The sequence below is a fragment of the Rhinoderma darwinii genome (assembly GCF_050947455.1).
Source record: "Rhinoderma darwinii isolate aRhiDar2 chromosome 5 unlocalized genomic scaffold, aRhiDar2.hap1 SUPER_5_unloc_19, whole genome shotgun sequence".
NCBI classification, from domain to species: Eukaryota; Metazoa; Chordata; class Amphibia; order Anura; family Rhinodermatidae; genus Rhinoderma; species Rhinoderma darwinii.
Genome location: NW_027461775.1, coordinates 362757 through 389088, shown reverse-complemented (window position 1 = coordinate 389088; position 26332 = coordinate 362757). Strand labels below are relative to the sequence as shown.

Sequence of the window (26332 nt, the reverse complement as noted above, 5' to 3'; positions counted from 1 at the left end):
CAGTGGCTGGCTCAGGTGCAGCTCTTTAACTTACCTAAAAGGGAGGGCGGAGAGAAGACAAGGAAGGTGAATGAGGTGTTCCAATGTGAAATGCCGTAAACACAGAAACACAGACGACACACAACAAGAGGTGGCAATCTATTCATTAATTGCATTTAATCAATGAGCTCATTATCACTCATGCATTGTCCAACAGGTGTTGAAATAATGGGATTAAAAGGGGAGATCCCTTCAGAAAGACAGAAACAATAGCAAAGACAAAAAACACTTTTGGAATCTGCTTTTAGTCAACACATAAGGAAAGGGTGCACCGGTCCTGGAAATACTGCAATACCAGGTCAATGCGTGGAGTGGACAGAGCAAGCTCTATTTCCATCTCCCTGTTCTAAAAATCCATTTAATATATGGTCCCCAGATAGGGGACGTATCAGATATTAAACTGATAAGAACAGATACTACACTTGATCTTAGCCAAAAGGCCGAGAAGCGATAACCCGAACGGGCCGCGCGTTGCCCGAGCCTGCCCGATACTGCTGTTCAGCCCTTGCAGCGATTCAGCCTACTTCTAGGCAATTCCATGGGGCCCTGCAGGCTCACACACTCACAGCTACACGGGAGGTGAATAAAGGCCGGAGAGGAAGCCAGACAGGATTTGCTTCTTTTGCTTGCACCACAATGCAGTGCTGAAAGAGGAGGAATCTACATAAAAACGCCTTCCTGGCAACGCCCAAATGCCCTGCTGCCATGCAGATAAACACTGGCAGCGGCAGCAAGTGCATGCCCACAGCCACCCCTTGTTCCTTCACACCTTGTATCAGCTGTAATCCAGTCCAGTCCAGTGCTGCCTGCTGAGCAGCACTGACCAACACTGCCTGGGCCCAGGCTTTTATCTCTGAGGCCCCATTATGATGTCAGAAAGCTGGCTCTGGAATCCTGAGGGCTCCACTATGACACGTGCAAAGTTCCGTCTGAACTTTATATAAGACGGTGAGGCTCAGTCAGTCACTCAGTGTTGCCTGAGAGGGCAACACTGCAACAGCCGGCCGCCAGGCTGTCTTTTTTTTGCACAGCTAGTTGCCTCCAGGAGGCCACAAGAGGGAGACAAGGGACTGCAAAATGGAAAATAGGCATCCACCAACTTTACAGACAACTTCTCCTTGCTCCTACAACCTCCATCCTTGCACAGTTTGTTATTCTTCTAGGTAACATAGTAACAAATCCAAATTGCTGCTCTCTTTGTAGGCAAGCAAGGCTTTGTTGCAACTGCAATTCTTACTTCTTCTTGAAATGTAGGGACGACAGTACATTCCATCACATCCATCTAGTGTACACAGGTAGGTCCATTGTGGCGGGCAGGCGAGCGGGCGGGCTGCTTTATTGGCTGTTTGCTGTTCCCCTACTCCACTCCACTATTTGACTGTTGTGCTGCATCAATCAATCAATCAATCAATCAATCAATCAATCAATCAATCAATCAATCAATCAATCAGTGGCTGGCTCAGGTGCAGCTCTTTAACTTACCTAAAAGGGAGGGCGGAGAGAAGACAAGGAAGGTGAATGAGGTGTTCCAATGTGAAATGCCGGAAACACAGAAACACAGACGACACACAACAAGAGGTGGCAATCTATTCATTAATTGCATTTAATCAATGAGCTCATTATCACTCATGCATTGTCCAACAGGTGTTGAAATAATGGGATTAAAAGGGGAGATCCCTTCAGAAAGACAGAAACAATAGCAAAGACAAAAAACACTTTTGGAATCTGCTTTTAGTCAACACATAAGGAAAGGGTGCACCGGTCCTGGAAATACTGCAATACCAGGTCAATGCGTGGAGTGGACAGAGCAAGCTCTATTTCCATCTCCCTGTTCTAAAAATCCATTTAATATATGGTCCCCAGATAGGGGACGTATCAGATATTAAACTGATAAGAACAGATACTACACTTGATCTTAGCCAAAAGGCCGAGAAGCGATAACCCGAACGGGCCGCGCGTTGCCCGAGCCTGCCCGATACTGCTGTTCAGCCCTTGCAGCGATTCAGCCTACTTCTAGGCAATTCCATGGGGCCCTGCAGGCTCACACACTCACAGCTACACGGGAGGTGAATAAAGGCCGGAGAGGAAGCCAGACAGGATTTGCTTCTTTTGCTTGCACCACAATGCAGTGCTGAAAGAGGAGGAATCTACATAAAAACGCCTTCCTGGCAACGCCCAAATGCCCTGCTGCCATGCAGATAAACACTGGCAGCGGCAGCAAGTGCATGCCCACAGCCACCCCTTGTTCCTTCACACCTTGTATCAGCTGTAATCCAGTCCAGTCCAGTGCTGCCTGCTGAGCAGCACTGACCAACACTGCCTGGGCCCAGGCTTTTATCTCTGAGGCCCCATTATGATGTCAGAAAGCTGGCTCTGGAATCCTGAGGGCTCCACTATGACACGTGCAAAGTTCCGTCTGAACTTTATATAAGACGGTGAGGCTCAGTCAGTCACTCAGTGTTGCCTGAGAGGGCAACACTGCAACAGCCGGCCGCCAGGCTGTCTTTTTTTTGCACAGCTAGTTGCCTCCAGGAGGCCACAAGAGGGAGACAAGGGACTGCAAAATGGAAAATAGGCATCCACCAACTTTACAGACAACTTCTCCTTGCTCCTACAACCTCCATCCTTGCACAGTTTGTTATTCTTCTAGGTAACATAGTAACAAATCCAAATTGCTGCTCTCTTTGTAGGCAAGCAAGGCTTTGTTGCAACTGCAATTCTTACTTCTTCTTGAAATGTAGGGACGACAGTACATTCCATCACATCCATCTAGTGTACACAGGTAGGTCCATTGTGGCGGGCAGGCGAGCGGGCGGGCTGCTTTATTGGCTGTTTGCTGTTCCCCTACTCCACTCCACTATTTGACTGTTGTGCTGCATCAATCAATCAATCAATCAATCAATCAATCAATCAATCAATCAATCAATCAATCAATCAATCAGTGGCTGGCTCAGGTGCAGCTCTTTAACTTACCTAAAAGGGAGGGCGGAGAGAAGACAAGGAAGGTGAATGAGGTGTTCCAATGTGAAATGCCGGAAACACAGAAACACAGACGACACACAACAAGAGGTGGCAATCTATTCATTAATTGCATTTAATCAATGAGCTCATTATCACTCATGCATTGTCCAACAGGTGTTGAAATAATGGGATTAAAAGGGGAGATCCCTTCAGAAAGACAGAAACAATAGCAAAGACAAAAAACACTTTTGGAATCTGCTTTTAGTCAACACATAAGGAAAGGGTGCACCGGTCCTGGAAATACTGCAATACCAGGTCAATGCGTGGAGTGGACAGAGCAAGCTCTATTTCCATCTCCCTGTTCTAAAAATCCATTTAATATATGGTCCCCAGATAGGGGACGTATCAGATATTAAACTGATAAGAACAGATACTACACTTGATCTTAGCCAAAAGGCCGAGAAGCGATAACCCGAACGGGCCGCGCGTTGCCCGAGCCTGCCCGATACTGCTGTTCAGCCCTTGCAGCGATTCAGCCTACTTCTAGGCAATTCCATGGGGCCCTGCAGGCTCACACACTCACAGCTACACGGGAGGTGAATAAAGGCCGGAGAGGAAGCCAGACAGGATTTGCTTCTTTTGCTTGCACCACAATGCAGTGCTGAAAGAGGAGGAATCTACATAAAAACGCCTTCCTGGCAACGCCCAAATGCCCTGCTGCCATGCAGATAAACACTGGCAGCGGCAGCAAGTGCATGCCCACAGCCACCCCTTGTTCCTTCACACCTTGTATCAGCTGTAATCCAGTCCAGTCCAGTGCTGCCTGCTGAGCAGCACTGACCAACACTGCCTGGGCCCAGGCTTTTATCTCTGAGGCCCCATTATGATGTCAGAAAGCTGGCTCTGGAATCCTGAGGGCTCCACTATGACACGTGCAAAGTTCTGTCTGAACTTTATATAAGACGGTGAGGCTCAGTCAGTCACTCAGTGTTGCCTGAGAGGGCAACACTGCAACAGCCGGCCGCCAGGCTGTCTTTTTTTTGCACAGCTAGTTGCCTCCAGGAGGCCACAAGAGGGAGACAAGGGACTGCAAAATGGAAAATAGGCATCCACCAACTTTACAGACAACTTCTCCTTGCTCCTACAACCTCCATCCTTGCACAGTTTGTTATTCTTCTAGGTAACATAGTAACAAATCCAAATTGCTGCTCTCTTTGTAGGCAAGCAAGGCTTTGTTGCAACTGCAATTCTTACTTCTTCTTGAAATGTAGGGACGACAGTACATTCCATCACATCCATCTAGTGTACACAGGTAGGTCCATTGTGGCGGGCAGGCGAGCGGGCGGGCTGCTTTATTGGCTGTTTGCTGTTCCCCTACTCCACTCCACTATTTGACTGTTGTGCTGCATCAATCAATCAATCAATCAATCAGTGGCTGGCTCAGGTGCAGCTCTTTAACTTACCTAAAAGGGAGGGCGGAGAGAAGACAAGGAAGGTGAATGAGGTGTTCCAATGTGAAATGCCGGAAACACAGAAACACAGACGACACACAACAAGAGGTGGCAATCTATTCATTAATTGCATTTAATCAATGAGCTCATTATCACTCATGCATTGTCCAACAGGTGTTGAAATAATGGGATTAAAAGGGGAGATCCCTTCAGAAAGACAGAAACAATAGCAAAGACAAAAAACACTTTTGGAATCTGCTTTTAGTCAACACATAAGGAAAGGGTGCACCGGTCCTGGAAATACTGCAATACCAGGTCAATGCGTGGAGTGGACAGAGCAAGCTCTATTTCCATCTCCCTGTTCTAAAAATCCATTTAATATATGGTCCCCAGATAGGGGACGTATCAGATATTAAACTGATAAGAACAGATACTACACTTGATCTTAGCCAAAAGGCCGAGAAGCGATAACCCGAACGGGCCGCGCGTTGCCCGAGCCTGCCCGATACTGCTGTTCAGCCCTTGCAGCGATTCAGCCTACTTCTAGGCAATTCCATGGGGCCCTGCAGGCTCACACACTCACAGCTACACGGGAGGTGAATAAAGGCCGGAGAGGAAGCCAGACAGGATTTGCTTCTTTTGCTTGCACCACAATGCAGTGCTGAAAGAGGAGGAATCTACATAAAAACGCCTTCCTGGCAACGCCCAAATGCCCTGCTGCCATGCAGATAAACACTGGCAGCGGCAGCAAGTGCATGCCCACAGCCACCCCTTGTTCCTTCACACCTTGTATCAGCTGTAATCCAGTCCAGTCCAGTGCTGCCTGCTGAGCAGCACTGACCAACACTGCCTGGGCCCAGGCTTTTATCTCTGAGGCCCCATTATGATGTCAGAAAGCTGGCTCTGGAATCCTGAGGGCTCCACTATGACACGTGCAAAGTTCCGTCTGAACTTTATATAAGACGGTGAGGCTCAGTCAGTCACTCAGTGTTGCCTGAGAGGGCAACACTGCAACAGCCAGCCGCCAGGCTGTCTTTTTTTTGCACAGCTAGTTGCCTCCAGGAGGCCACAAGAGGGAGACAAGGGACTGCAAAATGGAAAATAGGCATCCACCAACTTTACAGACAACTTCTCCTTGCTCCTACAACCTCCATCCTTGCACAGTTTGTTATTCTTCTAGGTAACATAGTAACAAATCCAAATTGCTGCTCTCTTTGTAGGCAAGCAAGGCTTTGTTGCAACTGCAATTCTTACTTCTTCTTGAAATGTAGGGACGACAGTACATTCCATCACATCCATCTAGTGTACACAGGTAGGTCCATTGTGGCGGGCAGGCGAGCGGGCGGGCTGCTTTATTGGCTGTTTGCTGTTCCCCTACTCCACTCCACTATTTGACTGTTGTGCTGCATCAATCAATCAATCAATCAATCAATCAATCAATCAATCAATCAATCAATCAGTGGCTGGCTCAGGTGCAGCTCTTTAACTTACCTAAAAGGGAGGGCGGAGAGAAGACAAGGAAGGTGAATGAGGTGTTCCAATGTGAAATGCCGGAAACACAGAAACACAGACGACACACAACAAGAGGTGGCAATCTATTCATTAATTGCATTTAATCAATGAGCTCATTATCACTCATGCATTGTCCAACAGGTGTTGAAATAATGGGATTAAAAGGGGAGATCCCTTCAGAAAGACAGAAACAATAGCAAAGACAAAAAACACTTTTGGAATCTGCTTTTAGTCAACACATAAGGAAAGGGTGCACCGGTCCTGGAAATACTGCAATACCAGGTCAATGCGTGGAGTGGACAGAGCAAGCTCTATTTCCATCTCCCTGTTCTAAAAATCCATTTAATATATGGTCCCCAGATAGGGGACGTATCAGATATTAAACTGATAAGAACAGATACTACACTTGATCTTAGCCAAAAGGCCGAGAAGCGATAACCCGAACGGGCCGCGCGTTGCCCGAGCCTGCCCGATACTGCTGTTCAGCCCTTGCAGCGATTCAGCCTACTTCTAGGCAATTCCATGGGGCCCTGCAGGCTCACACACTCACAGCTACACGGGAGGTGAATAAAGGCCGGAGAGGAAGCCAGACAGGATTTGCTTCTTTTGCTTGCACCACAATGCAGTGCTGAAAGAGGAGGAATCTACATAAAAACGCCTTCCTGGCAACGCCCAAATGCCCTGCTGCCATGCAGATAAACACTGGCAGCGGCAGCAAGTGCATGCCCACAGCCACCCCTTGTTCCTTCACACCTTGTATCAGCTGTAATCCAGTCCAGTCCAGTGCTGCCTGCTGAGCAGCACTGACCAACACTGCCTGGGCCCAGGCTTTTATCTCTGAGGCCCCATTATGATGTCAGAAAGCTGGCTCTGGAATCCTGAGGGCTCCACTATGACACGTGCAAAGTTCCGTCTGAACTTTATATAAGACGGTGAGGCTCAGTCAGTCACTCAGTGTTGCCTGAGAGGGCAACACTGCAACAGCCGGCCGCCAGGCTGTCTTTTTTTTGCACAGCTAGTTGCCTCCAGGAGGCCACAAGAGGGAGACAAGGGACTGCAAAATGGAAAATAGGCATCCACCAACTTTACAGACAACTTCTCCTTGCTCCTACAACCTCCATCCTTGCACAGTTTGTTATTCTTCTAGGTAACATAGTAACAAATCCAAATTGCTGCTCTCTTTGTAGGCAAGCAAGGCTTTGTTGCAACTGCAATTCTTACTTCTTCTTGAAATGTAGGGACGACAGTACATTCCATCACATCCATCTAGTGTACACAGGTAGGTCCATTGTGGCGGGCAGGCGAGCGGGCGGGCTGCTTTATTGGCTGTTTGCTGTTCCCCTACTCCACTCCACTATTTGACTGTTGTGCTGCATCAATCAATCAATCAATCAATCAATCAATCAATCAATCAATCAGTGGCTGGCTCAGGTGCAGCTCTTTAACTTACCTAAAAGGGAGGGCGGAGAGAAGACAAGGAAGGTGAATGAGGTGTTCCAATGTGAAATGCCGGAAACACAGAAACACAGACGACACACAACAAGAGGTGGCAATCTATTCATTAATTGCATTTAATCAATGAGCTCATTATCACTCATGCATTGTCCAACAGGTGTTGAAATAATGGGATTAAAAGGGGAGATCCCTTCAGAAAGACAGAAACAATAGCAAAGACAAAAAACACTTTTGGAATCTGCTTTTAGTCAACACATAAGGAAAGGGTGCACCGGTCCTGGAAATACTGCAATACCAGGTCAATGCGTGGAGTGGACAGAGCAAGCTCTATTTCCATCTCCCTGTTCTAAAAATCCATTTAATATATGGTCCCCAGATAGGGGACGTATCAGATATTAAACTGATAAGAACAGATACTACACTTGATCTTAGCCAAAAGGCCGAGAAGCGATAACCCGAACGGGCCGCGCGTTGCCCGAGCCTGCCCGATACTGCTGTTCAGCCCTTGCAGCGATTCAGCCTACTTCTAGGCAATTCCATGGGGCCCTGCAGGCTCACACACTCACAGCTACACGGGAGGTGAATAAAGGCCGGAGAGGAAGCCAGACAGGATTTGCTTCTTTTGCTTGCACCACAATGCAGTGCTGAAAGAGGAGGAATCTACATAAAAACGCCTTCCTGGCAACGCCCAAATGCCCTGCTGCCATGCAGATAAACACTGGCAGCGGCAGCAAGTGCATGCCCACAGCCACCCCTTGTTCCTTCACACCTTGTATCAGCTGTAATCCAGTCCAGTCCAGTGCTGCCTGCTGAGCAGCACTGACCAACACTGCCTGGGCCCAGGCTTTTATCTCTGAGGCCCCATTATGATGTCAGAAAGCTGGCTCTGGAATCCTGAGGGCTCCACTATGACACGTGCAAAGTTCCGTCTGAACTTTATATAAGACGGTGAGGCTCAGTCAGTCACTCAGTGTTGCCTGAGAGGGCAACACTGCAACAGCCGGCCGCCAGGCTGTCTTTTTTTTGCACAGCTAGTTGCCTCCAGGAGGCCACAAGAGGGAGACAAGGGACTGCAAAATGGAAAATAGGCATCCACCAACTTTACAGACAACTTCTCCTTGCTCCTACAACCTCCATCCTTGCACAGTTTGTTATTCTTCTAGGTAACATAGTAACAAATCCAAATTGCTGCTCTCTTTGTAGGCAAGCAAGGCTTTGTTGCAACTGCAATTCTTACTTCTTCTTGAAATGTAGGGACGACAGTACATTCCATCACATCCATCTAGTGTACACAGGTAGGTCCATTGTGGCGGGCAGGCGAGCGGGCGGGCTGCTTTATTGGCTGTTTGCTGTTCCCCTACTCCACTCCACTATTTGACTGTTGTGCTGCATCAATCAATCAATCAATCAATCAATCAATCAATCAATCAATCAATCAATCAATCAATCAGTGGCTGGCTCAGGTGCAGCTCTTTAACTTACCTAAAAGGGAGGGCGGAGAGAAGACAAGGAAGGTGAATGAGGTGTTCCAATGTGAAATGCCGGAAACACAGAAACACAGACGACACACAACAAGAGGTGGCAATCTATTCATTAATTGCATTTAATCAATGAGCTCATTATCACTCATGCATTGTCCAACAGGTGTTGAAATAATGGGATTAAAAGGGGAGATCCCTTCAGAAAGACAGAAACAATAGCAAAGACAAAAAACACTTTTGGAATCTGCTTTTAGTCAACACATAAGGAAAGGGTGCACCGGTCCTGGAAATACTGCAATACCAGGTCAATGCGTGGAGTGGACAGAGCAAGCTCTATTTCCATCTCCCTGTTCTAAAAATCCATTTAATATATGGTCCCCAGATAGGGGACGTATCAGATATTAAACTGATAAGAACAGATACTACACTTGATCTTAGCCAAAAGGCCGAGAAGCGATAACCCGAACGGGCCGCGCGTTGCCCGAGCCTGCCCGATACTGCTGTTCAGCCCTTGCAGCGATTCAGCCTACTTCTAGGCAATTCCATGGGGCCCTGCAGGCTCACACACTCACAGCTACACGGGAGGTGAATAAAGGCCGGAGAGGAAGCCAGACAGGATTTGCTTCTTTTGCTTGCACCACAATGCAGTGCTGAAAGAGGAGGAATCTACATAAAAACGCCTTCCTGGCAACGCCCAAATGCCCTGCTGCCATGCAGATAAACACTGGCAGCGGCAGCAAGTGCATGCCCACAGCCACCCCTTGTTCCTTCACACCTTGTATCAGCTGTAATCCAGTCCAGTCCAGTGCTGCCTGCTGAGCAGCACTGACCAACACTGCCTGGGCCCAGGCTTTTATCTCTGAGGCCCCATTATGATGTCAGAAAGCTGGCTCTGGAATCCTGAGGGCTCCACTATGACACGTGCAAAGTTCCGTCTGAACTTTATATAAGACGGTGAGGCTCAGTCAGTCACTCAGTGTTGCCTGAGAGGGCAACACTGCAACAGCCGGCCGCCAGGCTGTCTTTTTTTTGCACAGCTAGTTGCCTCCAGGAGGCCACAAGAGGGAGACAAGGGACTGCAAAATGGAAAATAGGCATCCACCAACTTTACAGACAACTTCTCCTTGCTCCTACAACCTCCATCCTTGCACAGTTTGTTATTCTTCTAGGTAACATAGTAACAAATCCAAATTGCTGCTCTCTTTGTAGGCAAGCAAGGCTTTGTTGCAACTGCAATTCTTACTTCTTCTTGAAATGTAGGGACGACAGTACATTCCATCACATCCATCTAGTGTACACAGGTAGGTCCATTGTGGCGGGCAGGCGAGCAGGCGGGCTGCTTTATTGGCTGTTTGCTGTTCCCCTACTCCACTCCACTATTTGACTGTTGTGCTGCATCAATCAATCAATCAATCAATCAATCAATCAATCAGTGGCTGGCTCAGGTGCAGCTCTTTAACTTACCTAAAAGGGAGGGCGGAGAGAAGACAAGGAAGGTGAATGAGGTGTTCCAATGTGAAATGCCGGAAACACAGAAACACAGACGACACACAACAAGAGGTGGCAATCTATTCATTAATTGCATTTAATCAATGAGCTCATTATCACTCATGCATTGTCCAACAGGTGTTGAAATAATGGGATTAAAAGGGGAGATCCCTTCAGAAAGACAGAAACAATAGCAAAGACAAAAAACACTTTTGGAATCTGCTTTTAGTCAACACATAAGGAAAGGGTGCACCGGTCCTGGAAATACTGCAATACCAGGTCAATGCGTGGAGTGGACAGAGCAAGCTCTATTTCCATCTCCCTGTTCTAAAAATCCATTTAATATATGGTCCCCAGATAGGGGACGTATCAGATATTAAACTGATAAGAACAGATACTACACTTGATCTTAGCCAAAAGGCCGAGAAGCGATAACCCGAACGGGCCGCGCGTTGCCCGAGCCTGCCCGATACTGCTGTTCAGCCCTTGCAGCGATTCAGCCTACTTCTAGGCAATTCCATGGGGCCCTGCAGGCTCACACACTCACAGCTACACGGGAGGTGAATAAAGGCCGGAGAGGAAGCCAGACAGGATTTGCTTCTTTTGCTTGCACCACAATGCAGTGCTGAAAGAGGAGGAATCTACATAAAAACGCCTTCCTGGCAACGCCCAAATGCCCTGCTGCCATGCAGATAAACACTGGCAGCGGCAGCAAGTGCATGCCCACAGCCACCCCTTGTTCCTTCACACCTTGTATCAGCTGTAATCCAGTCCAGTCCAGTGCTGCCTGCTGAGCAGCACTGACCAACACTGCCTGGGCCCAGGCTTTTATCTCTGAGGCCCCATTATGATGTCAGAAAGCTGGCTCTGGAATCCTGAGGGCTCCACTATGACACGTGCAAAGTTCCGTCTGAACTTTATATAAGACGGTGAGGCTCAGTCAGTCACTCAGTGTTGCCTGAGAGGGCAACACTGCAACAGCCGGCCGCCAGGCTGTCTTTTTTTTGCACAGCTAGTTGCCTCCAGGAGGCCACAAGAGGGAGACAAGGGACTGCAAAATGGAAAATAGGCATCCACCAACTTTACAGACAACTTCTCCTTGCTCCTACAACCTCCATCCTTGCACAGTTTGTTATTATTCTAGGTAACATAGTAACAAATCCAAATTGCTGCTCTCTTTGTAGGCAAGCAAGGCTTTGTTGCAACTGCAATTCTTACTTCTTCTTGAAATGTAGGGACGACAGTACATTCCATCACATCCATCTAGTGTACACAGGTAGGTCCATTGTGGCGGGCAGGCGAGCGGGCGGGCTGCTTTATTGGCTGTTTGCTGTTCCCCTACTCCACTCCACTATTTGACTGTTGTGCTGCATCAATCAATCAATCAATCAATCAATCAATCAATCAATCAATCAATCAATCAATCAGTGGCTGGCTCAGGTGCAGCTCTTTAACTTACCTAAAAGGGAGGGCGGAGAGAAGACAAGGAAGGTGAATGAGGTGTTCCAATGTGAAATGCCGGAAACACAGAAACACAGACGACACACAACAAGAGGTGGCAATCTATTCATTAATTGCATTTAATCAATGAGCTCATTATCACTCATGCATTGTCCAACAGGTGTTGAAATAATGGGATTAAAAGGGGAGATCCCTTCAGAAAGACAGAAACAATAGCAAAGACAAAAAACACTTTTGGAATCTGCTTTTAGTCAACACATAAGGAAAGGGTGCACCGGTCCTGGAAATACTGCAATACCAGGTCAATGCGTGGAGTGGACAGAGCAAGCTCTATTTCCATCTCCCTGTTCTAAAAATCCATTTAATATATGGTCCCCAGATAGGGGACGTATCAGATATTAAACTGATAAGAACAGATACTACACTTGATCTTAGCCAAAAGGCCGAGAAGCGATAACCCGAACGGGCCGCGCGTTGCCCGAGCCTGCCCGATACTGCTGTTCAGCCCTTGCAGCGATTCAGCCTACTTCTAGGCAATTCCATGGGGCCCTGCAGGCTCACACACTCACAGCTACACGGGAGGTGAATAAAGGCCGGAGAGGAAGCCAGACAGGATTTGCTTCTTTTGCTTGCACCACAATGCAGTGCTGAAAGAGGAGGAATCTACATAAAAACGCCTTCCTGGCAACGCCCAAATGCCCTGCTGCCATGCAGATAAACACTGGCAGCGGCAGCAAGTGCATGCCCACAGCCACCCCTTGTTCCTTCACACCTTGTATCAGCTGTAATCCAGTCCAGTCCAGTGCTGCCTGCTGAGCAGCACTGACCAACACTGCCTGGGCCCAGGCTTTTATCTCTGAGGCCCCATTATGATGTCAGAAAGCTGGCTCTGGAATCCTGAGGGCTCCACTATGACACGTGCAAAGTTCCGTCTGAACTTTATATAAGACGGTGAGGCTCAGTCAGTCACTCAGTGTTGCCTGAGAGGGCAACACTGCAACAGCCGGCCGCCAGGCTGTCTTTTTTTTGCACAGCTAGTTGCCTCCAGGAGGCCACAAGAGGGAGACAAGGGACTGCAAAATGGAAAATAGGCATCCACCAACTTTACAGACAACTTCTCCTTGCTCCTACAACCTCCATCCTTGCACAGTTTGTTATTCTTCTAGGTAACATAGTAACAAATCCAAATTGCTGCTCTCTTTGTAGGCAAGCAAGGCTTTGTTGCAACTGCAATTCTTACTTCTTCTTGAAATGTAGGGACGACAGTACATTCCATCACATCCATCTAGTGTACACAGGTAGGTCCATTGTGGCGGGCAGGCGAGCGGGCGGGCTGCTTTATTGGCTGTTTGCTGTTCCCCTACTCCACTCCACTATTTGACTGTTGTGCTGCATCAATCAATCAATCAATCAATCAATCAATCAATCAATCAATCAATCAATCAATCAGTGGCTGGCTCAGGTGCAGCTCTTTAACTTACCTAAAAGGGAGGGCGGAGAGAAGACAAGGAAGGTGAATGAGGTGTTCCAATGTGAAATGCCGGAAACACAGAAACACAGACGACACACAACAAGAGGTGGCAATCTATTCATTAATTGCATTTAATCAATGAGCTCATTATCACTCATGCATTGTCCAACAGGTGTTGAAATAATGGGATTAAAAGGGGAGATCCCTTCAGAAAGACAGAAACAATAGCAAAGACAAAAAACACTTTTGGAATCTGCTTTTAGTCAACACATAAGGAAAGGGTGCACCGGTCCTGGAAATACTGCAATACCAGATCAATGCGTGGAGTGGACAGAGCAAGCTCTATTTCCATCTCCCTGTTCTAAAAATCCATTTAATATATGGTCCCCAGATAGGGGACGTATCAGATATTAAACTGATAAGAACAGATACTACACTTGATCTTAGCCAAAAGGCCGAGAAGCGATAACCCGAACGGGCCGCGCGTTGCCCGAGCCTGCCCGATACTGCTGTTCAGCCCTTGCAGCGATTCAGCCTACTTCTAGGCAATTCCATGGGGCCCTGCAGGCTCACACACTCACAGCTACACGGGAGGTGAATAAAGGCCGGAGAGGAAGCCAGACAGGATTTGCTTCTTTTGCTTGCACCACAATGCAGTGCTGAAAGAGGAGGAATCTACATAAAAACGCCTTCCTGGCAACGCCCAAATGCCCTGCTGCCATGCAGATAAACACTGGCAGCGGCAGCAAGTGCATGCCCACAGCCACCCCTTGTTCCTTCACACCTTGTATCAGCTGTAATCCAGTCCAGTCCAGTGCTGCCTGCTGAGCAGCACTGACCAACACTGCCTGGGCCCAGGCTTTTATCTCTGAGGCCCCATTATGATGTCAGAAAGCTGGCTCTGGAATCCTGAGGGCTCCACTATGACACGTGCAAAGTTCCGTCTGAACTTTATATAAGACGGTGAGGCTCAGTCAGTCACTCAGTGTTGCCTGAGAGGGCAACACTGCAACAGCCGGCCGCCAGGCTGTCTTTTTTTTGCACAGCTAGTTGCCTCCAGGAGGCCACAAGAGGGAGACAAGGGACTGCAAAATGGAAAATAGGCATCCACCAACTTTACAGACAACTTCTCCTTGCTCCTACAACCTCCATCCTTGCACAGTTTGTTATTCTTCTAGGTAACATAGTAACAAATCCAAATTGCTGCTCTCTTTGTAGGCAAGCAAGGCTTTGTTGCAACTGCAATTCTTACTTCTTCTTGAAATGTAGGGACGACAGTACATTCCATCACATCCATCTAGAGTACACAGGTAGGTCCATTGTGGCGGGCAGGCGAGCGGGCGGGCTGCTTTATTGGCTGTTTGCTGTTCCCCTACTCCACTCCACTATTTGACTGTTGTGCTGCATCAATCAATCAATCAATCAATCAATCAATCAATCAATCAATCAGTGGCTGGCTCAGGTGCAGCTCTTTAACTTACCTAAAAGGGAGGGCGGAGAGAAGACAAGGAAGGTGAATGAGGTGTTCCAATGTGAAATGCCGGAAACACAGAAACACAGACGACACACAACAAGAGGTGGCAATCTATTCATTAATTGCATTTAATCAATGAGCTCATTATCACTCATGCATTGTCCAACAGGTGTTGAAATAATGGGATTAAAAGGGGAGATCCCTTCAGAAAGACAGAAACAATAGCAAAGACAAAAAACACTTTTGGAATCTGCTTTTAGTCAACACATAAGGAAAGGGTGCACCGGTCCTGGAAATACTGCAATACCAGGTCAATGCGTGGAGTGGACAGAGCAAGCTCTATTTCCATCTCCCTGTTCTAAAAATCCATTTAATATATGGTCCCCAGATAGGGGACGTATCAGATATTAAACTGATAAGAACAGATACTACACTTGATCTTAGCCAAAAGGCCGAGAAGCGATAACCCGAACGGGCCGCGCGTTGCCCGAGCCTGCCCGATACTGCTGTTCAGCCCTTGCAGCGATTCAGCCTACTTCTAGGCAATTCCATGGGGCCCTGCAGGCTCACACACTCACAGCTACACGGGAGGTGAATAAAGGCCGGAGAGGAAGCCAGACAGGATTTGCTTCTTTTGCTTGCACCACAATGCAGTGCTGAAAGAGGAGGAATCTACATAAAAACGCCTTCCTGGCAACGCCCAAATGCCCTGCTGCCATGCAGATAAACACTGGCAGCGGCAGCAAGTGCATGCCCACAGCCACCCCTTGTTCCTTCACACCTTGTATCAGCTGTAATCCAGTCCAGTCCAGTGCTGCCTGCTGAGCAGCACTGACCAACACTGCCTGGGCCCAGGCTTTTATCTCTGAGGCCCCATTATGATGTCAGAAAGCTGGCTCTGGAATCCTGAGGGCTCCACTATGACACGTGCAAAGTTCCGTCTGAACTTTATATAAGACGGTGAGGCTCAGTCAGTCACTCAGTGTTGCCTGAGAGGGCAACACTGCAACAGCCGGCCGCCAGGCTGTCTTTTTTTTGCACAGCTAGTTGCCTCCAGGAGGCCACAAGAGGGAGAAAAGGGACTGCAAAATGGAAAATAGGCATCCACCAACTTTACAGACAACTTCTCCTTGCTCCTACAACCTCCATCCTTGCACAGTTTGTTATTCTTCTAGGTAACATAGTAACAAATCCAAATTGCTGCTCTCTTTGTAGGCAAGCAAGGCTTTGTTGCAACTGCAATTCTTACTTCTTCTTGAAATGTAGGGACGACAGTACATTCCATCACATCCATCTAGTGTACACAGGTAGGTCCATTGTGGCGGGCAGGCGAGCGGGCGGGCTGCTTTATTGGCTGTTTGCTGTTCCCCTACTCCACTCCACTATTTGACTGTTGTGCTGCATCAATCAATCAATCAATCAATCAATCAATCAATCAATCAATCAATCAGTGGCTGGCTCAGGTGCAGCTCTTTAACTTACCTAAAAGGGAGGGCGGAGAGAAGACAAGGAAGGTGAATGAGGTGTTCCAATGTGAAATGCCGGAAACACAGAAACACAGACGACACACAACAAGAGGTGGCAATCTATTCATTAATTGCATTTAATCAATGAGCTCATTATCACTCATGCATTGTCCAACAGGTGTTGAAATAATGGGATTAAAAGGGGAGATCCCTTCAGAAAGACAGAAACAATAGCAAAGACAAAAAACACTTTTGGAATCTGCTTTTAGTCAACACATAAGGAAAGGGTGCACCGGTCCTGGAAATACTGCAATACCAGGTCAATGCGTGGAGTGGACAGAGCAAGCTCTATTTCCATCTCCCTGTTCTAAAAATCCATTTAATATATGGTCCCCAGATAGGGGACGTATCAGATATTAAACTGATAAGAACAGATACTACACTTGATCTTAGCCAAAAGGCCGAGAAGCGATAACCCGAACGGGCCGCGCGTTGCCCGAGCCTGCCCGATACTGCTGTTCAGCCCTTGCAGCGATTCAGCCTACTTCTAGGCAATTCCATGGGGCCCTGCAGGCTCACACACTCACAGCTACACGGGAGGTGAATAAAGGCCGGAGAGGAAGCCAGACAGGATTTGCTTCTTTTGCTTGCACCACAATGCAGTGCTGAAAGAGGAGGAATCTACATAAAAACGCCTTCCTGGCAACGCCCAAATGCCCTGCTGCCATGCAGATAAACACTGGCAGCGGCAGCAAGTGCATGCCCACAGCCACCCCTTGTTCCTTCACACCTTGTATCAGCTGTAATCCAGTCCAGTCCAGTGCTGCCTGCTGAGCAGCACTGACCAACACTGCCTGGGCCCAGGCTTTTATCTCTGAGGCCCCATTATGATGTCAGAAAGCTGGCTCTGGAATCCTGAGGGCTCCACTATGACACGTGCAAAGTTCCGTCTGAACTTTATATAAGACGGTGAGGCTCAGTCAGTCACTCAGTGTTGCCTGAGAGGGCAACACTGCAACAGCCGGCCGCCAGGCTGTCTTTTTTTTGCACAGCTAGTTGCCTCCAGGAGGCCACAAGAGGGAGACAAGGGACTGCAAAATGGAAAATAGGCATCCACCAACTTTACAGACAACTTCTCCTTGCTCCTACAACCTCCATCCTTGCACAGTTTGTTATTCTTCTAGGTAACATAGTAACAAATCCAAATTGCTGCTCTCTTTGTAGGCAAGCAAGGCTTTGTTGCAACTGCAATTCTTACTTCTTCTTGAAATGTAGGGACGACAGTACATTCCATCACATCCATCTAGTGTACACAGGTAGGTCCATTGTGGCGGGCAGGCGAGCGGGCGGGCTGCTTTATTGGCTGTTTGCTGTTCCCCTACTCCACTCCACTATTTGACTGTTGTGCTGCATCAATCAATCAATCAATCAATCAATCAATCAATCAATCAATCAATCAATCAATCAATCAGTGGCTGGCTCAGGTGCAGCTCTTTAACTTACCTAAAAGGGAGGGCGGAGAGAAGACAAGGAAGGTGAATGAGGTGTTCCAATGTGAAATGCCGGAAACACAGAAACACAGACGACACACAACAAGAGGTGGCAATCTATTCATTAATTGCATTTAATCAATGAGCTCATTATCACTCATGCATTGTCCAACAGGTGTTGAAATAATGGGATTAAAAGGGGAGATCCCTTCAGAAAGACAGAAACAATAGCAAAGACAAAAAACACTTTTGGAATCTGCTTTTAGTCAACACATAAGGAAAGGGTGCACCGGTCCTGGAAATACTGCAATACCAGGTCAATGCGTGGAGTGGACAGAGCAAGCTCTATTTCCATCTCCCTGTTCTAAAAATCCATTTAATATATGGTCCCCAGATAGGGGACGTATCAGATATTAAACTGATAAGAACAGATACTACACTTGATCTTAGCCAAAAGGCCGAGAAGCGATAACCCGAACGGGCCGCGCGTTGCCCGAGCCTGCCCGATACTGCTGTTCAGCCCTTGCAGCGATTCAGCCTACTTCTAGGCAATTCCATGGGGCCCTGCAGGCTCACACACTCACAGCTACACGGGAGGTGAATAAAGGCCGGAGAGGAAGCCAGACAGGATTTGCTTCTTTTGCTTGCACCACAATGCAGTGCTGAAAGAGGAGGAATCTACATAAAAACGCCTTCCTGGCAACGCCCAAATGCCCTGCTGCCATGCAGATAAACACTGGCAGCGGCAGCAAGTGCATGCCCACAGCCACCCCTTGTTCCTTCACACCTTGTATCAGCTGTAATCCAGTCCAGTCCAGTGCTGCCTGCTGAGCAGCACTGACCAACACTGCCTGGGCCCAGGCTTTTATCTCTGAGGCCCCATTATGATGTCAGAAAGCTGGCTCTGGAATCCTGAGGGCTCCACTATGACACGTGCAAAGTTCCGTCTGAACTTTATATAAGACGGTGAGGCTCAGTCAGTCACTCAGTGTTGCCTGAGAGGGCAACACTGCAACAGCCGGCCGCCAGGCTGTCTTTTTTTTGCACAGCTAGTTGCCTCCAGGAGGCCACAAGAGGGAGACAAGGGACTGCAAAATGGAAAATAGGCATCCACACACTTTACAGACAACTTCTCCTTGCTCCTACAACCTCCATCCTTGCACAGTTTGTTATTCTTCTAGGTAACATAGTAACAAATCCAAATTGCTGCTCTCTTTGTAGGCAAGCAAGGCTTTGTTGCAACTGCAATTCTTACTTCTTCTTGAAATGTAGGGACGACAGTACATTCCATCACATCCATCTAGAGTACACAGGTAGGTCCATTGTGGCGGGCAGGCGAGCGGGCGGGCTGCTTTATTGGCTGTTTGCTGTTCCCCTACTCCACTCCACTATTTGACTGTTGTGCTGCATCAATCAATCAATCAATCAATCAATCAATCAATCAATCAATCAATCAATCAATCAATCAGTGGCTGGCTCAGGTGCAGCTCTTTAACTTACCTAAAAGGGAGGGCGGAGAGAAGACAAGGAAGGTGAATGAGGTGTTCCAATGTGAAATGCCGGAAACACAGAAACACAGACGACACACAACAAGAGGTGGCAATCTATTCATTAATTGCATTTAATCAATGAGCTCATTATCACTCATGCATTGTCCAACAGGTGTTGAAATAATGGGATTAAAAGGGGAGATCCCTTCAGAAAGACAGAAACAATAGCAAAGACAAAAAACACTTTTGGAATCTGCTTTTAGTCAACACATAAGGAAAGGGTGCACCGGTCCTGGAAATACTGCAATACCAGGTCAATGCGTGGAGTGGACAGAGCAAGCTCTATTTCCATCTCCCTGTTCTAAAAATCCATTTAATATATGGTCCCCAGATAGGGGACGTATCAGATATTAAACTGATAAGAACAGATACTACACTTGATCTTAGCCAAAAGGCCGAGAAGCGATAACCCGAACGGGCCGCGCGTTGCCCGAGCCTGCCCGATACTGCTGTTCAGCCCTTGCAGCGATTCAGCCTACTTCTAGGCAATTCCATGGGGCCCTGCAGGCTCACACACTCACAGCTACACGGGAGGTGAATAAAGGCCGGAGAGGAAGCCAGACAGGATTTGCTTCTTTTGCTTGCACCACAGTGCAGTGCTGAAAGAGGAGGAATCTACATAAAAACGCCTTCCTGGCAACGCCCAAATGCCCTGCTGCCATGCAGATAAACACTGGCAGCGGCAGCAAGTGCATGCCCACAGCCACCCCTTGTTCCTTCACACCTTGTATCAGCTGTAATCCAGTCCAGTCCAGTGCTGCCTGCTGAGCAGCACTGACCAACACTGCCTGGGCCCAGGCTTTTATCTCTGAGGCCCCATTATGATGTCAGAAAGCTGGCTCTGGAATCCTGAGGGCTCCACTATGACACGTGCAAAGTTCCGTCTGAACTTTATATAAGACGGTGAGGCTCAGTCAGTCACTCAGTGTTGCCTGAGAGGGCAACACTGCAACAGCCGGCCGCCAGGCTGTCTTTTTTTTGCACAGCTAGTTGCCTCCAGGAGGCCACAAGAGGGAGACAAGGGACTGCAAAATGGAAAATAGGCATCCACCAACTTTACAGACAACTTCTCCTTGCTCCTACAACCTCCATCCTTGCACAGTTTGTTATTCTTCTAGGTAACATAGTAACAAATCCAAATTGCTGCTCTCTTTGTAGGCAAGCAAGGCTTTGTTGCAACTGCAATTCTTACTTCTTCTTGAAATGTAGGGACGACAGTACATTCCATCACATCCATCTAGTGTACACAGGTAGGTCCATTGTGGCGGGCAGGCGAGCGGGCGGGCTGCTTTATTGGCTGTTTGCTGTTCCCCTACTCCACTCCACTATTTGACTGTTGTGCTGCATCAATCAATCAATCAATCAATCAATCAATCAATCAATCAATCAATCAATCAATCAGTGGCTGGCTCAGGTGCAGCTCTTTAACTTACCTAAAAGGGAGGGCGGAGAGAAGACAAGGAAGGTGAATGAGGTGTTCCAATGTGAAATGCCGGAAACACAGAAACACAGACGACACACAACAAGAGGTGGCAATCTATTCATTAATTGCATTTAATCAATGAGCTCATTATCACTCATGCATTGTCCAACAGGTGTTGAAATAATGGGATTAAAAGGGGAGATCCCTTCAGAAAGACAGAAACAATAGCAAAGACAAAAAACACTTTTGGAATCTGCTTTTAGTCAACACATAAGGAAAGGGTGCACCGGTCCTGGAAATACTGCAATACCAGGTCAATGCGTGGAGTGGACAGAGCAAGCTCTATTTCCATCTCCCTGTTCTAAAAATCCATTTAATATATGGTCCCCAGATAGGGGACGTATCAGATATTAAACTGATAAGAACAGATACTACACTTGATCTTAGCCAAAAGGCCGAGAAGCGATAACCCGAACGGGCCGCGCGTTGCCCGAGCCTGCCCGATACTGCTGTTCAGCCCTTGCAGCGATTCAGCCTACTTCTAGGCAATTCCATGGGGCCCTGCAGGCTCACACACTCACAGCTACACGGGAGGTGAATAAAGGCCGGAGAGGAAGCCAGACAGGATTTGCTTCTTTTGCTTGCACCACAATGCAGTGCTGAAAGAGGAGGAATCTACATAAAAACACCTTCCTGGCAACGCCCAAATGCCCTGCTGCCATGCAGATAAACACTGGCAGCGGCAGCAAGTGCATGCCCACAGCCACCCCTTGTTCCTTCACACCTTGTATCAGCTGTAATCCAGTCCAGTCCAGTGCTGCCTGCTGAGCAGCACTGACCAACACTGCCTGGGCCCAGGCTTTTATCTCTGAGGCCCCATTATGATGTCAGAAAGCTGGCTCTGGAATCCTGAGGGCTCCACTATGACACGTGCAAAGTTCCGTCTGAACTTTATATAAGACGGTGAGGCTCAGTCAGTCACTCAGTGTTGCCTGAGAGGGCAACACTGCAACAGCCGGCCGCCAGGCTGTCTTTTTTTTGCACAGCTAGTTGCCTCCAGGAGGCCACAAGAGGGAGACAAGGGACTGCAAAATGGAAAATAGGCATCCACCAACTTTACAGACAACTTCTCCTTGCTCCTACAACCTCCATCCTTGCACAGTTTGTTATTCTTCTAGGTAACATAGTAACAAATCCAAATTGCTGCTCTCCTTGTAGGCAAGCAAGGCTTTGTTGCAACTGCAATTCTTACTTCTTCTTGAAATGTAGGGACGACAGTACATTCCATCACATCCATCTAGTGTACACAGGTAGGTCCATTGTGGCGGGCAGGCGAGCGGGCGGGCTGCTTTATTGGCTGTTTGCTGTTCCCCTACTCCACTCCACTATTTGACTGTTGTGCTGCATCAATCAATCAATCAATCAATCAATCAATCAATCAATCAATCAATCAGTGGCTGGCTCAGGTGCAGCTCTTTAACTTACCTAAAAGGGAGGGCGGAGAGAAGACAAGGAAGGTGAATGAGGTGTTCCAATGTGAAATGCCGGAAACACAGAAACACAGACGACACACAACAAGAGGTGGCAATCTATTCATTAATTGCATTTAATCAATGAGCTCATTATCACTCATGCATTGTCCAACAGGTGTTGAAATAATGGGATTAAAAGGGGAGATCCCTTCAGAAAGACAGAAACAATAGCAAAGACAAAAAACACTTTTGGAATCTGCTTTTAGTCAACACATAAGGAAAGGGTGCACCGGTCCTGGAAATACTGCAATACCAGGTCAATGCGTGGAGTGGACAGAGCAAGCTCTATTTCCATCTCCCTGTTCTAAAAATCCATTTAATATATGGTCCCCAGATAGGGGACGTATCAGATATTAAACTGATAAGAACAGATACTACACTTGATCTTAGCCAAAAGGCCGAGAAGCGATAACCCGAACGGGCCGCGCGTTGCCCGAGCCTGCCCGATACTGCTGTTCAGCCCTTGCAGCGATTCAGCCTACTTCTAGGCAATTCCATGGGGCCCTGCAGGCTCACACACTCACAGCTACACGGGAGGTGAATAAAGGCCGGAGAGGAAGCCAGACAGGATTTGCTTCTTTTGCTTGCACCACAATGCAGTGCTGAAAGAGGAGGAATCTACATAAAAACGCCTTCCTGGCAACGCCCAAATGCCCTGCTGCCATGCAGATAAACACTGGCAGCGGCAGCAAGTGCATGCCCACAGCCACCCCTTGTTCCTTCACACCTTGTATCAGCTGTAATCCAGTCCAGTCCAGTGCTGCCTGCTGAGCAGCACTGACCAACACTGCCTGGGCCCAGGCTTTTATCTCTGAGGCCCCATTATGATGTCAGAAAGCTGGCTCTGGAATCCTGAGGGCTCCACTATGACACGTGCAAAGTTCCGTCTGAACTTTATATAAGACGGTGAGGCTCAGTCAGTCACTCAGTGTTGCCTGAGAGGGCAACACTGCAACAGCCGGCCGCCAGGCTGTCTTTTTTTTGCACAGCTAGTTGCCTCCAGGAGGCCACAAGAGGGAGACAAGGGACTGCAAAATGGAAAATAGGCATCCACCAACTTTACAGACAACTTCTCCTTGCTCCTACAACCTCCATCCTTGCACAGTTTGTTATTCTTCTAGGTAACATAGTAACAAATCCAAATTGCTGCTCTCTTTGTAGGCAAGCAAGGCTTTGTTGCAACTGCAATTCTTACTTCTTCTTGAAATGTAGGGACGACAGTACATTCCATCACATCCATCTAGTGTACACAGGTAGGTCCATTGTGGCGGGCAGGCGAGCGGGCGGGCTGCTTTATTGGCTGTTTGCTGTTCCCCTACTCCACTATTTGACTGTTGTGCTGCATCAATCAATCAATCAATCAATCAATCAATCAATCAATCAATCAATCAATCAATCAATCAGTGGCTGGCTCAGGTGCAGCTCTTTAACTTACCTAAAAGGGAGGGCGGAGAGAAGACAAGGAAGGTGAATGAGGTGTTCCAATGTGAAATGCCGGAAACACAGAAACACAGACGACACACAACAAGAGGTGGCAATCTATTCATTAATTGCATTTAATCAATGAGCTCATTATCACTCATGCATTGTCCAACAGGTGTTGAAATAATGGGATTAAAAGGGGAGATCCCTTCAGAAAGACAGAAACAATAGCAAAGACAAAAAACACTTTTGGAATCTGCTTTTAGTCAACACATAAGGAAAGGGTGCACCGGTCCTGGAAATACTGCAATACCAGGTCAATGCGTGGAGTGGACAGAGCAAGCTCTATTCCCATCTCCCTGTTCTAAAAATCCATTTAATATATGGTCCCCAGATAGGGGACGTATCAGATATTAAACTGATAAGAACAGATACTACACTTGATCTTAGCCAAAAGGCCGAGAAGCGATAACCCGAACGGGCCGCGCGTTGCCCGAGCCTGCCCGATACTGCTGTTCAGCCCTTGCAGCGATTCAGCCTACTTCTAGGCAATTCCATGGGGCCCTGCAGGCTCACACACTCACAGCTACACGGGAGGTGAATAAAGGCCGGAGAGGAAGCCATACAGGATTTGCTTCTTTTGCTTGCACCACAATGCAGTGCTGAAAGAGGAGGAATCTACATAAAAACGCCTTCCTGGCAACGCCCAAATGCCCTGCTGCCATGCAGATAAACACTGGCAGCGGCAGCAAGTGCATGCCCACAGCCACCCCTTGTTCCTTCACACCTTGTATCAGCTGTAATCCAGTCCAGTCCAGTGCTGCCTGCTGAGCAGCACTGACCAACACTGCCTGGGCCCAGGCTTTTATCTCTGAGGCCCCATTATGATGTCAGAAAGCTGGCTCTGGAATCCTGAGGGCTCCACTATGACACGTGCAAAGTTCCGTCTGAACTTTATATAAGACGGTGAGGCTCAGTCAGTCACTCAGTGTTGCCTGAGAGGGCAACACTGCAACAGCCGGCCGCCAGGCTGTCTTTTTTTTGCACAGCTAGTTGCCTCCAGGAGGCCACAAGAGGGAGACAAGGGACTGCAAAATGGAAAATAGGCATCCACCAACTTTACAGACAACTTCTCCTTGCTCCTACAACCTCCATCCTTGCACAGTTTGTTATTCTTCTAGGTAACATAGTAACAAATCCAAATTGCTGCTCTCCTTGTAGGCAAGCAAGGCTTTGTTGCAACTGCAATTCTTACTTCTTCTTGAAATGTAGGGACGACAGTACATTCCATCACATCCATCTAGTGTACACAGGTAGGTCCATTGTGGCGGGCAGGCGAGCGGGCGGGCTGCTTTATTGGCTGTTTGCTGTTCCCCTACTCCACTCCACTATTTGACTGTTGTGCTGCATCAATCAATCAATCAATCAATCAATCAATCAATCAATCAGTGGCTGGCTCAGGTGCAGCTCTTTAACTTACCTAAAAGGGAGGGCGGAGAGAAGACAAGGAAGGTGAATGAGGTGTTCCAATGTGAAATGCCGGAAACACAGAAACACAGACGACACACAACAAGAGGTGGCAATCTATTCATTAATTGCATTTAATCAATGAGCTCATTATCACTCATGCATTGTCCAACAGGTGTTGAAATAATGGGATTAAAAGGGGAGATCCCTTCAGAAAGACAGAAACAATAGCAAAGACAAAAAACACTTTTGGAATCTGCTTTTAGTCAACACATAAGGAAAGGGTGCACCGGTCCTGGAAATACTGCAATACCAGGTCAATGCGTGGAGTGGACAGAGCAAGCTCTATTTCCATCTCCCTGTTCTAAAAATCCATTTAATATATGGTCCCCAGATAGGGGACGTATCAGATATTAAACTGATAAGAACAGATACTACACTTGATCTTAGCCAAAAGGCCGAGAAGCGATAACCCGAACGGGCCGCGCGTTGCCCGAGCCTGCCCGATACTGCTGTTCAGCCCTTGCAGCGATTCAGCCTACTTCTAGGCAATTCCATGGGGCCCTGCAGGCTCACACACTCACAGCTACACGGGAGGTGAATAAAGGCCGGAGAGGAAGCCAGACAGGATTTGCTTCTTTTGCTTGCACCACAATGCAGTGCTGAAAGAGGAGGAATCTACATAAAAACGCCTTCCTGGCAACGCCCAAATGCCCTGCTGCCATGCAGATAAACACTGGCAGCGGCAGCAAGTGCATGCCCACAGCCACCCCTTGTTCCTTCACACCTTGTATCAGCTGTAATCCAGTCCAGTCCAGTGCTGCCTGCTGAGCAGCACTGACCAACACTGCCTGGGCCCAGGCTTTTATCTCTGAGGCCCCATTATGATGTCAGAAAGCTGGCTCTGGAATCCTGAGGGCTCCACTATGACACGTGCAAAGTTCCGTCTGAACTTTATATAAGACGGTGAGGCTCAGTCAGTCACTCAGTGTTGCCTGAGAGGGCAACACTGCAACAGCCGGCCGCCAGGCTGTCTTTTTTTTGCACAGCTAGTTGCCTCCAGGAAGCCACAAGAGGGAGACAAGGGACTGCAAAATGGAAAATAGGCATCCACCAACTTTACAGACAACTTCTCCTTGCTCCTACAACCTCCATCCTTGCACAGTTTGTTATTCTTCTAGGTAACATA

General features: G+C 47.8%; 18 non-coding genes across 18 annotated transcripts; all 18 read right to left on the bottom strand.

Annotated features, from left to right (window-relative positions):
* Positions 1–300: 300 nt before the first annotated feature.
* Positions 301–491, bottom strand: LOC142686946 (U2 spliceosomal RNA). Its single transcript, XR_012856238.1, has one exon. It is a non-coding gene; the product is annotated as a U2 spliceosomal RNA (small nuclear RNA).
* A 1296-nt stretch (positions 492–1787) lies between these two features.
* LOC142686945 (U2 spliceosomal RNA) lies at positions 1788–1978 on the bottom strand. The gene has a single exon (XR_012856237.1). It is a non-coding gene; the product is annotated as a U2 spliceosomal RNA (small nuclear RNA).
* A 1300-nt stretch (positions 1979–3278) lies between these two features.
* Positions 3279–3469, bottom strand: LOC142686944 (U2 spliceosomal RNA). Its single transcript, XR_012856236.1, has one exon. It is a non-coding gene; the product is annotated as a U2 spliceosomal RNA (small nuclear RNA).
* Positions 3470–4729: 1260 nt separating this feature from the next.
* LOC142686943 (U2 spliceosomal RNA) lies at positions 4730–4920 on the bottom strand. The gene has a single exon (XR_012856235.1). It is a non-coding gene; the product is annotated as a U2 spliceosomal RNA (small nuclear RNA).
* Positions 4921–6208: 1288 nt separating this feature from the next.
* LOC142686942 (U2 spliceosomal RNA) lies at positions 6209–6399 on the bottom strand. The gene has a single exon (XR_012856234.1). It is a non-coding gene; the product is annotated as a U2 spliceosomal RNA (small nuclear RNA).
* A 1280-nt stretch (positions 6400–7679) lies between these two features.
* On the bottom strand, positions 7680–7870 carry LOC142686939 (U2 spliceosomal RNA). Its single transcript, XR_012856232.1, has one exon. It is a non-coding gene; the product is annotated as a U2 spliceosomal RNA (small nuclear RNA).
* Positions 7871–9166: 1296 nt separating this feature from the next.
* Positions 9167–9357, bottom strand: LOC142686938 (U2 spliceosomal RNA). The gene has a single exon (XR_012856231.1). It is a non-coding gene; the product is annotated as a U2 spliceosomal RNA (small nuclear RNA).
* A 1272-nt stretch (positions 9358–10629) lies between these two features.
* LOC142686937 (U2 spliceosomal RNA) lies at positions 10630–10820 on the bottom strand. The gene has a single exon (XR_012856230.1). It is a non-coding gene; the product is annotated as a U2 spliceosomal RNA (small nuclear RNA).
* A 1292-nt stretch (positions 10821–12112) lies between these two features.
* Positions 12113–12303, bottom strand: LOC142686936 (U2 spliceosomal RNA). The gene has a single exon (XR_012856229.1). It is a non-coding gene; the product is annotated as a U2 spliceosomal RNA (small nuclear RNA).
* A 1292-nt stretch (positions 12304–13595) lies between these two features.
* Positions 13596–13786, bottom strand: LOC142687129 (U2 spliceosomal RNA). The gene has a single exon (XR_012856404.1). It is a non-coding gene; the product is annotated as a U2 spliceosomal RNA (small nuclear RNA).
* Positions 13787–15066: 1280 nt separating this feature from the next.
* On the bottom strand, positions 15067–15257 carry LOC142686935 (U2 spliceosomal RNA). Its single transcript, XR_012856228.1, has one exon. It is a non-coding gene; the product is annotated as a U2 spliceosomal RNA (small nuclear RNA).
* A 1284-nt stretch (positions 15258–16541) lies between these two features.
* LOC142686934 (U2 spliceosomal RNA) lies at positions 16542–16732 on the bottom strand. Its single transcript, XR_012856227.1, has one exon. It is a non-coding gene; the product is annotated as a U2 spliceosomal RNA (small nuclear RNA).
* A 1296-nt stretch (positions 16733–18028) lies between these two features.
* Positions 18029–18219, bottom strand: LOC142686933 (U2 spliceosomal RNA). Its single transcript, XR_012856226.1, has one exon. It is a non-coding gene; the product is annotated as a U2 spliceosomal RNA (small nuclear RNA).
* Positions 18220–19515: 1296 nt separating this feature from the next.
* LOC142686932 (U2 spliceosomal RNA) lies at positions 19516–19706 on the bottom strand. The gene has a single exon (XR_012856225.1). It is a non-coding gene; the product is annotated as a U2 spliceosomal RNA (small nuclear RNA).
* Positions 19707–20998: 1292 nt separating this feature from the next.
* LOC142686931 (U2 spliceosomal RNA) lies at positions 20999–21189 on the bottom strand. Its single transcript, XR_012856224.1, has one exon. It is a non-coding gene; the product is annotated as a U2 spliceosomal RNA (small nuclear RNA).
* Positions 21190–22473: 1284 nt separating this feature from the next.
* On the bottom strand, positions 22474–22664 carry LOC142686929 (U2 spliceosomal RNA). The gene has a single exon (XR_012856223.1). It is a non-coding gene; the product is annotated as a U2 spliceosomal RNA (small nuclear RNA).
* Positions 22665–23955: 1291 nt separating this feature from the next.
* On the bottom strand, positions 23956–24146 carry LOC142687114 (U2 spliceosomal RNA). Its single transcript, XR_012856391.1, has one exon. It is a non-coding gene; the product is annotated as a U2 spliceosomal RNA (small nuclear RNA).
* A 1276-nt stretch (positions 24147–25422) lies between these two features.
* LOC142686927 (U2 spliceosomal RNA) lies at positions 25423–25613 on the bottom strand. Its single transcript, XR_012856221.1, has one exon. It is a non-coding gene; the product is annotated as a U2 spliceosomal RNA (small nuclear RNA).
* Between the last annotated feature and the right edge of the window lie 719 nt (positions 25614–26332).